Raw genomic sequence first — 11,223 nt, 5'->3', positions numbered from 1 at the left:
AAAAGGACTGCAAAATGTTTTATTAATGTTTTAAAGTATTTGAAAGGGGAATGGGGAAACGCGACTAGAGTTGGAAATGGATTAATGCAGCTAGAGTTGGGATATTAATAAATGAATGGAAATGGCTAGAGTTTTTAAAAATGAAGGATGAAATGGGATGGGTGAAAGAAATGGGTTTTATAGAATTTCTCCAAAATAATTTAAACTGGACCTATTCATCTTCCTTAAATCTCCAAATGTAAGCACAACAACCTCTTTCAGAAAAGCAGTAGATAGATGTAAAGAGCAGTGGTGAAAAACCTTATCTCAAACAACTAATAAAACTAAAAATTATTTCTAGGAGTTATCATGGATAGCAGGGGGTGGGCACTATCAGCGAGGTGAGCATCATATCAAGGCTCCTATCCATGATGAACATGGAGAAACTGGAGATGTCGGACCCGAAAAAACATGCCATCATATTTCATGTTCTTGGAGGAGAGAAAAGTGTACAAAACTACCACATTATGACCATGTTGAATGAGTTCACGAAGTCTGTAGAACCAAGACCGTGGTCGTGGATTTGTATACTTTCCAAAAGTCAACACCATGGAAGATGTCTCTAATTCTAGGGAGCCTTGATGGAAGTTATTCCAACATATATAATCCTCTCAAGGGTGACTTTCTTCACATTTGTGGTTGTATTAGTGGGTATTTATAACCTCGTAAGTGGAATATTATAGCTCCTCCATAGCATGTGACGAGGGAGTATGTGATCATAGAACCTACACCCACTCTTGTTCATTTGGGCGAAGTCACAAACGAGGAGTTAACAACCTATGATGGCTCAAATATAAAGAAGCCCTTTTTGATGGCTATCAAGATCCATATCTATGATGTGCCCCAATATAGAATGTTTTATATCCCAAGTGGACCATATGCCTTGTTTCCTGGGAAAGATGTTAGCCAAACCTTGGAAAAGATGTCTTTTGAAGAAATGAATTTAAGAAAGGATATTGAAGATATGAGTCCATTTGAATTAGATGCCTTGCAAGATTGGGTCTACAAATTAATGGGAAAATATTTCAAGGTTGGTCAGATTAAGAAAACTTCCCCCAAAGTAGTAGAAGTCATTAAAGGTACATATAACAATGGACATGAAGCAAAGGGTAGTTTGACTAAGAAAATGAAAAAGAGGGTGTTAAGCAACATGGATTTATTGTACTATTCAAAAAGAGAAAGGAATTTGATTATGATCTATTCAAAATCGAAGATGGGAGTAGTGGAATTAGGGACTCCAGGTCCATTGCTAATTTTGGTGCAATGGTTGCAATTTGTAAGGTGCCTTTCATTATTATTTACTCTAACAATGTTGGGAGCGTCAGTGTCACGTGTGTGCTTCATGGTTGTTTCCCGAAAAAAAATTACTTGTTTGTGCATCCAAGTGAGATTTTGGTTGGTCTTATGAGTGTGAGACCAATCATGACTCGAGCTATTCTAATATTTAATAAAAATGTAGAGATGAGATGATTGAATTGGTAACATGGAAGATATAGTTTTTTATGTCCATCCACATGAACAATCTAGAAATATATTCTTCCTCTCACTTTGTATGGGATAAGAGGAGATTGACATAAATGATTGACAATGAGGCTTCTAGTTTTGAATCCATATCAACCAAGCATGTACAAGCATGCTTGAGCACTAGCCAAAACCAAAGCCTTTAGTCTGAACTAGAATCAAAGTTATGAGAGTGATTCAATTTGTGGTCATCTCCAAACTAACATAAGCTTTGGGATATCTTCAAAGTGGCATCATTTTGCATTGTCTTCAAATTTCCATTTGTGAGCACTTCCAATCAACAGAGGATAACAACTTCTTTCCATATTTGGAAATGTTTTGAGCATCATTGATACTTTGAGCCAAGTTCCAATAATTTGTGGTCAACTTGAAGCCATAATTTTCAATAGTTTGTAGTTATATTTAAACCATCATCAGGGAGCACTTCCACTTCACAGAATATTTCAACTTCTAGCCAGATTCAAAATTATTTTGGGAACTGCCTCAAGCCTAGTTCCAGAGTTGGTGTTCAACCTTAAACCACCACTAATAGAACACTCCAGCTTCTACTATCCATTTGGTTTTTTGTTTTTCTTAAAACACCACATTCAAAGAGCACATTCAGCCATTAGTAGTTGTCCTCATATTTCTACTTGGACTCACATACACCCTTTTGGATAAAAGGGGGAATTATTGTACACATAATCTGTTAGGGTTATGGTGTGGAATGTGAACCATCACAGGGAGTCCAAGAGACCTTAGAGTGGTATTAGAGTAGGTGACTTCTTAGCATATTCAATTGTACAAGAGCCACAAGTTATGGTCATTTCTTCCTTCTATATTTCTTAGGTTTTTGTCCTACCCCATACTATTTTTGGCCCACTCAGAATTGCCTCCTCTACCATCCTTGTCATGTCAGTTTGACCTAATTGTGTCATTTATTTTGCCTTCTTTTGTGTTGTTACACCTTAGTCTTAATGTTTTTAATTTTGTCTTAAGCATCCTTATGCCATTTTAGAGGGTGTTTTGAGTATTCTCAGTGAGGTGTATGCTAATTATTCTCCCTATCCATTCCATTCTTTCCCTCATCTACAAATGCCATCCTATAAACTTTCATGGAACCAGTGTCGTTATGGTTTTCTTCCTTTATACCTGACAGGTGATGTTGGTGACAATAGAATGTGCATTAGATATGTCAATCATGATTTCGTATTGAGAGTCATAAATAGGAAAAAACTCCAGATCGCATGTTATGTGCATGATGAAGGTCAAGGTATATTCCTAAAAGGATTTTATTATGGGAAAATTTCTTCGTTCGGTATGTTCCATGGTGTGTTTTCTTCGTCCAAGGTAGTAATACACTGATTTTTTATGTTGACATCCTACTCCTTTATTTCCTCTTTTGAGTATTCAAACCCATAATCTTCCATATATGTGTCTAAACCCATGGTGGTAATACCTTGCTACTGGGGAAAAGAAAGAATTAGTTGTGAATCAAAGCCAAAAATATGTGTATCTGGGCTTAAAAAAAACCAATGCTTGAATGTTTTGTAGTTTCTAGAGTGATACTAGAAGAGCCCATGGTTTACAAGCATTTGGGGTTGCATTGTGAGAAAAGGTTGGTCAATGTCCTCCATGTACTCTACCTCATATTCATCAATGGAGTCACTCACCTTTGTAAATCACTACTAACTCAATGCTCGCATCCTGAATGCTAAGGGAAGAATTTCACCATGTTTTCTACTTGTGCTATCATTATGGTTGAAATTGTTAGCATAAATAAATTGTGAGTTGTAATGTAAAAAGAAAAATGTTGATGCTCCTATGGAACTAGATGTTAATTGTCTAGAAGCTATGGTTATTCTAGTTGGTGGAACCCTCATTTCACATGAATTAGACATAGAGTTAACCACATCCTTGCAAGTGGAATAGAATGATTGTGAGACTAATTGGTGAGTTAGATAGAGCAGCACCATCCAACTCATTCAGTAATTGGAGAGATTTTACTTTATTGGTATATGCTTACCTAATAAATTACAGTAATTTTCTTAAACCATAGGAATTCACACAAAGAGACTAGCTATTGAAGTGCTATTGGATATTTGGTAATGGGTTATTCAAATGTTGGACCAACATGATTGCTAGTCATGTGCCCACCATGAAGGTTATCGTTATCCATATCTATCAATGTCAATGCAAACACATTCTCTCTTGACTTGATGGGCACTCCGTAAGACTCGAGCTTTGATTACAAAGTAGCTACATTCCAAATCGTTCTGACCTCCAAACATATAGACCAAATAATAATGATGTTGCCACTGCAGCAATCCTAAATTTTTCTCCCACATATTTATTTATTTTATGCCATGAATTTATGATTTGGAGTTTTCCTTTGACATGCACTTGAATGTTCGAAATCATAACTTTTGAACAGATCTCGTACAAAATCTACCGAGAATAACTTTTTTACTTTGCTTAGGTGTCTTATTAAAAGCTCTAACTAAATAATACCCTGCATCTTTATAATCCATAAGTTGTGTATTGTTGGTTACTTTTAGAGGTTGATAGTTATACTCAAGCTTATGTACAAATCTAATATTGTGCAAATAGTTTCAGAAATTGAGGGTATTATTTGTATTTTATACACCAAAGGAAGATTATTTTGTGAAGCAATGAAATTTCCATCTTAGCAGTTATCTTCCATATCTTCCATTTTAGTACAATGAAGATAACTCACAAGTTCCTCTCCTTTATCTGGAGAAACACTTGATGTTAAATTGTAGCAAGAAAAGGCTTCACTTGACTTGTGCCTTAGTCACATGGAGAAATTTGAATTTCCACATCAGAAAGATGACTTGAGTTAAAATTAGTAGGAGTGACATGGCCAAATAATTTAGTTAAGCCAGCCAATTTGAGCTTGTGGGCAAGAAGTAGAATGGAATTAGTTGATTGCTAAGATCTAGCAATCTAGTGGAGTTATAGTTAGTGAAGCTCAACTATCTAAGCTCTAGTCATGAATAGAGTTAGTAGGAGTTTGGTTGAGTAGTTGTAATTGTTGTTAACTCACTGATCTCTCAGTTAACTAGTCAATTTACTAAAAATAGCCCTAGTCATGCATGGAATTCGAATTTCCTAGTTGAGTGGAAGGAAAAAAGGCATCAATGTATTTATTATTGTATACTAGAGATTGTACACAGTTTGCATGTCACAGGTGAGGCATTACTGTTGGGAATTGTGCAAGAAAATAGGAGATTTTCCTATTCTTTAGGAGCAGGAATTGCACAAGGAAATAGGAGGAAGCAAGAGGCCTATTTTTCCTAAGTATTGGGTAGAGTGAACTCAGGAGGAAGAGATCAGTATTGCAGTGCAGGTTGAGCTTCAAGGATTGAAGCTATCACTGTAATAGATCAATTTTCTCATCTAATATAATACAAACAAAGGAGGGGTTTTTTCCCAGTTGGGTTACCCATTAAAAATACTATGTTCATTGTGATTGAATGATTGCATGTGTTTCTATTGTATGTTTCCCTTCTGCGGAATTTAGTAGAAGAAATTTGTGTCTATTTTTTTAAGTATGATTTCATTAGGAACTAAAATTTTTGAGCTATTTCTACAATTTATGTGCTCATGTAGATGTTTTTTCCTCACACAAATGATAGAACAAAATTTAGATAACTTATGTGATTGAATTCTATTCACAAGATGTACATATTAATACATAGTTTTATGACCCTTGGTTTCCATCTTCCTAGAGGTCACTTGGACTTCAATGACTATTAGAATTCCTCCTCACCGACCCTAATGGATTAGGTGTCTAAAAATCACAAAAATATGGAGAGAGAGACAACCAAAAATGGAGAATAAGAAGAATTACATTGAGAAGAACATGCAATGAGGCCAATTTTGGGGCCTCTCCTTCTCAACATTCACTCTCTTTCTATTGCCTTCTTATAAGGTGTTTTTTTAATTAATTCAAATTTAACTAGGGTTTTCCATGTCAGTTACATATCTATAAAGTTCCTTTTCGCATAAAAATATGAATGTATGGCTTATACATCCATACTTAGACTATAACCCCCTAAAGATTTGAATCAAATTTTTCCACTCTAAAAGCATCAAGATAGATGAAAAATAGCATAATGATCCAACCTGGATAAATTTGGCTCATGGTATCAAATCAAATCTTCAAATCCTTCAAGTATTTATAATCTTTGGAAAAATGATTTGTAAACTTCTATGTATATTCCACTAAACAATTCATCACAATAGATTTGATAAAATAAACAAAAATATATATTATGAAGGTTAAATTATTTTAGATTCCATATTTGTTACTTATTGACTTTATTTCTTATGCATGAAATAGATAAAATGTGGAAAATAGAGAACAAATACAATCACACAACATCCACAACGAACACAAGGATTTGCTTTAGGAAAACCTTATGGGAGAAAACCCATCTAAATGGTAAGGTTGCTATGCTCTCTTTTCTGGTATGAAAGAATGCAAGTACAAAGGAGAAGGCACTCCCTATGGAGTTACCTAACACAAGTGGCATGTTGGGATATTACAAAACACTACTCCCTCTATTATGCTTTCTAACTCCTAATGCTAGTTTCTTTTCTCTACTATGGAACTTGATAAATCAAATAGAATGAAACCATGACTCATCCTTGTGGCTTGATTGCAACATAGCCTGATAGCCAACTAGGGGTTAGTTTTGGCTTCTCAAACTCTCAACTAGAGTCACAACTTTTATCCTTATAGATTATTCTTCATATTCACCATGTGGTTAGCCCCACATGCATGAGTAATGGGGGCTAAAGTAGCATCCACTCATACCATGGTGGTCAAACATGGTAGTTCAACTTATGTGAGGCACTAATTTTGCATACAAACTCTAATTGACATGATTCTTGCAACATTGGGAAGGTCCTTGAATTTATAAAAACATTTCGGGCCCAATGTTTAAGTGAAAGAGTTTTGATCCAAAAAAAATCATGTAATGCATTAAAATGGACCTGGAAGGTTTTACACCCAATCTACATATCATAACCCCCTGTTTAGTCAATTTAGTATCCTAAATTGATTTGCATAAATTATTAATCAAGGCTTGTAAGGTGATGAAGTGTAGTGCACCATATGTGCTAGTTAACACTTCTTACTTCATTGTTTTGTATTTTATATTGTTTTGGGGGTTTCTGTTCTTTGATCCCTAATGATGTACAATTTGAACTATGAGAAACCGAATCTAAATTTCTTAAAGGTGAACCAAGAGCTCAAAATCTAGTCAAAATCTAAGTTAAAAGAAGGAAAAACAGAGCATTTATCCTATCTTGTCATTTAATACTAAGTCAAAAATTAAAAGGAGAAATTTGTAAGGCCAATTGAAATAATTACAGAGAATGAAACTGACTAAAGAACTTTTATTTGTCCAAGCCTTCAATTTTGAAAGGTAACTTTCTTGAGATGGCATATAAGCAACTTACTTTACTTTATAGTACAAAGAACTAAATCAAATATGCAGAGAGTAACTAATTGATTTCAATCCTTGTGTGAAGTGAATGTTTAACCATTTAATTTAGGATGGATATCAGCTTGAAATGGTGACCAAAAACATTTATTCACACAGTGCATTGGCAATTTGAACTAGGAAATAAATAACAGAGGAAACAAACAGTAAGTAAACTAATAAACAATGCATCCTTATTACTTTTCAACTTTACCCTGTTTAAAAACAAAGTTGTTTCCTTAATGAAATAGATTGAAGAAACAATACTGCACCATCGAATTCTAACATTATGCTATTGATCAGAACTAATAGAAAACAAACTACAGGGAATCAACCTAAATTACAAATACTACTAAAAGTAAATAATGAAACTAAACTGAACAGTAAACAAAATAAAAAGAAAAACCTCCTTCAGTGCAGGGGCCCTCTGCAACTGACTGAGTTGAGCTGCTAATTAGCTGAAGATATTCTTTCAAATGATAACTTGGTCAAACACGGCTTCATATTATTAATAGGAAAACAAGTTCCAAAATTACAAAGATGTAAGTCTGAGCTTAATACATCCAAAAATTTGAACTTTTCTCTCAGTTCTGTACAACTGATATTTAAAGAAACATTCCTAATTGTCTTTTGAGAAAAATTTATCTACAGGTGGTCTCCACATATTACAAAAGTTCTGCATAAGTGGTTGATTAGCTACAGGTGACTTTAAGTCAGAAAGATGGTTGCATGAAACTATTATCATCGGTGGCTGGTTCGAGTTATTACTGCAACAAAACTGTCAGGTTTTATTAATTAACCATGAAGAGTGGACAAAGAGTCCTATTGCTATTGGGTTTCTTTGTTTGACTCCTCCTTTGACTATGGTCTTGAGTTGGATTTTTTTGTCGATCTGGGCTAGGTGACTAGGATAGGATCCATGTCGAGATGATTCCAGAGATGCCCATGTGGCTGGTTTCTTCGTTTGACACTTGTAACCTGTTCAACCATGGAAGTAGCTACGGAACACACGGTTAGCTGCAGAATAGGCCATGTTCCATAGCTAATTTGAAAAAACTTATTTCAAATAGCAAAAACATAAAAATATAACATGTCAATCATTTAATGTCTTCCGTGAGACAAAATCTATCATTTATCAATGATGGGGATCTGTCTTTTATGGAAAACAAGAGAAATAAGTGAGAAAAGTTGTCAAAGAGAGAGTAATTCTAAGGTCCAACATACCCCCACTGCAAAATAATTGCATGTCCCCATGCAATTTTTCCAAAACTGTGAAATCTTCTTTCCTATTGCATCTACTCAGATACCGCTGCTAGCACATCTAACTTTCTTCTTTTGCTCCTCTTTGAAGTGATTTCCATCCTGGGTTTCTTCATGAGAAGTCTATATTTAAGGTTGATGACTGTTTTGTTCAAGTTTCTATTCTTCCTCTTCAACTTCCTATTCTTATTGTACCATAGCCTTAGGTGCAGTATTGTATTATCATGAATGACTTTATCCAATTTGCTTTGTTCCTTTAGGGTTTTATTTTCTTTCTTGATATGCCTATTCAATATCTCTAACTCATAGATTTCCTATTTGAGAGAGTCAGTCAGAGGTTCTTGTGGATTGATAGGTTATTCTGGATTGGCTGAGGATCCTAGATCCATTGAGGCACTTTTCTTTTCCAGTGATTCTATGTAATCATAAATTGTTGTTGCACTGGGTCTATGCCTGGGGTTCCTCTACTGGGGCTGCCTTCAAAATACTGTTTAGGAGAGTTTTGAGGACTATATGTAAATGGAACATTTTCAGGAGATGGTACTGGGTTTTCTTCTTCTATATTTATGAACTCTGTTCCCTTTGATGATACCTTCTTTACCATACCTCAGATTCTAGAGCTCCTTCTAAGTTGTAGGGGGTTTTTGTTCTTCTCCTTTGTACCATTTTTGTCCTTACCTATCTTTTCCTTCCTCTTGATTTTTTTCCTAATCTCTGTCAATTTTTTAGAGATTAGTTGTTCATCATCTTGTTTTAATGAAGATTCAGGTTTGTTCTCAGTAATTCCACCAACTTTCTTTTTTATCTTTCCTTTTTGCTTGATCTGCTCCCTGATCTCTATCTCAGACACTGGCTCTTCATCATTTTTCTGTGTGGAGGACTCAAGTTTGCTTTGAATGGTCATATTGGTCTTTTTCCTCTTACTCCTTCTGACATTACCCTCTTCAGGCGATTTTGGTGTCTCTTGGAAATAGTTTCTTATCAAGAAGTTTTCCCAAGTATCTCCTATTCTTTCCAGATGATACTCAACCAGTATTTTTACCAACCCATGATGGTACATAGTTGTGTCTATGAATTCTATTTTCTTTTGTACATTTGAATCCATACTCCTTAGACTGTTTAGAAGGAAGAAAGGGAGGTTGATGTTTCTATTTTGTAGAAAGTTCATAAATAAACATATATGATAAACATACATGCATCTGAATCTTCCCTCACAGGTAATAAATTTTTGTAATATCAAAAGCATCCTTCTCTATTTATTTTTAAGTGCTAAAATAGGAATTCCTTTTCTAAACACAATGACGTCCATATCCGGGTTCCTGAGGATTACCTTCCATGATTCACTGTGAAATTATTTGTTTTTGAACCATCTCTCACCAAGTCTTGGCAGTTCTGTAGCCTCTGCTATATAATATTCTGTTACTGCAAACTTAATGTCTCCAATCTCTACTTCTGTACCATCGAATGATCTAGGAAAATATTTTGTGATCTCCTTGTGATATCCACCAAAATTTTCAATGAAATTGAGCCATCTAGTCTTCTACAACATCTCCTTGTGTTTTCGGTACTCTTCCATAAACTTTGCCCTTACGGGCTCTGCCCTGACAATGAGTCCCATGGTTTCTGTTTCATAGAATTTTCTAACCTTCAAAATTACTCTCTTGGTCTATGAAATGGACTGACTGCGGATATGGTGAAAAATAACCATGGGTTTGCATGGAATAAGTAGATGGTGAGGGTTTGGAGAAACGTGAATACGCTGGTCACATCGTAGTTTTGACTGTTAACAGATGGAGTTATTAGAGACCGTTTGGTATCGAATGTGGAAGATGTGGCGGAGATGTGGTATCATGAAGTGGTAGTCAAATCAAATGATAACTTGTTAAGGAGACATATGATCATTCATATTATACATGACTTATGTTTATGACTTGTTGTTTGAAATAAATTTACATTTTACCTTTAGAACTTAACCTTTTGCTTGATAATTCTTTTGGTGTTGATCCGTAGGTACTTTAAGCATGGTTGATCTCCAAAACTTGATTCGTCAATTTCCCTGCATTCATGATTTATTTGTAAGTTGTATAATTGTGCCAATGCTGATAAGTAAGTTGTAGCTACAGAATTAGATTAGCTGCGGAATGGAATCAGCTGCAAAATGTGAAAAGAAGAAAAAGTGAAATATGGCTTATGAAATATGGATGTAAAAAATAAAATGGAAATGAGTTATGACAGTGAGATGCAATGAGATGTAAGATAAAATGAAAAATAGGGTGAAATGGGGTAAAACTGTAAGAAGATAAAATGTAAATGAAATATGACAGTGAGATGAAGTGGAACTGTAAAAAAAATGAAGACAAAATGAGATGGAATGAGATGATGAATTTGTAGACTCTAAACTGTAAATGAATGTAGCTTTTTGTCACTACTTATTACATAAAGGAAATGGAAAATATAGGATGTCAGAAATCTCTGATTTTCACCCTGTATTTTATGTATAAGTATGTGAATCCATGATTGGTTTTCAACCTTATAGATTTTTTTTTTTAATCAGTCATTTCTTGGGAAAAATAAAGACTAAGTTAGTGGAGAAGAAGAATTCTTCTTCACTAACTTCATTTTAGAGTTATCCTGGAAAATCTTAATGAAATCCTCTCTTGAAACTGGTTTTTGATATATCTTCAACCGATGACCATTCACAAGAAGAGGTATTTTGCTTCCATCTATTGTCCTTATCTTTACTGCTCCGTTATTAAAGACTTCTTCAATCTCATATGGCCCAAGCCAATGAGTTTGAAACTTCCCTTGAAAATCTTTGAACTTTGAATCAAACAACAGTGCCCAATCTCCTGCTTGAAATTTCTTCTCCTTAATATATTTATCATGCCATTTAGCCCTCTGTTGTTGGACT

The 11,223-nt window shown here is 34.7% G+C and overlaps 1 pseudogene; it reads left to right on the top strand.

Annotated features, from left to right (window-relative positions):
- The first annotated feature begins 620 nt into the window (after positions 1 to 620).
- The window catches only part of LOC149258641 (membrane steroid-binding protein 1 pseudogene), a 50,194-nt pseudogene continuing 39,591 nt past the window's right edge, over positions 621 to 11,223 (top strand).

This window comes from Pinus tabuliformis, chromosome 6 (assembly GCF_031772625.1).
Source record: "Pinus tabuliformis cultivar Carrire ecotype Pingquan chromosome 6, CPIR1, whole genome shotgun sequence".
In the NCBI taxonomy this organism is placed as follows: Eukaryota; Viridiplantae; Streptophyta; class Pinopsida; order Pinales; family Pinaceae; genus Pinus; species Pinus tabuliformis.
The sequence above is the reverse complement of the archived record's forward strand: the minus strand, read 5'-3'. Positions and strand labels throughout refer to the sequence as shown.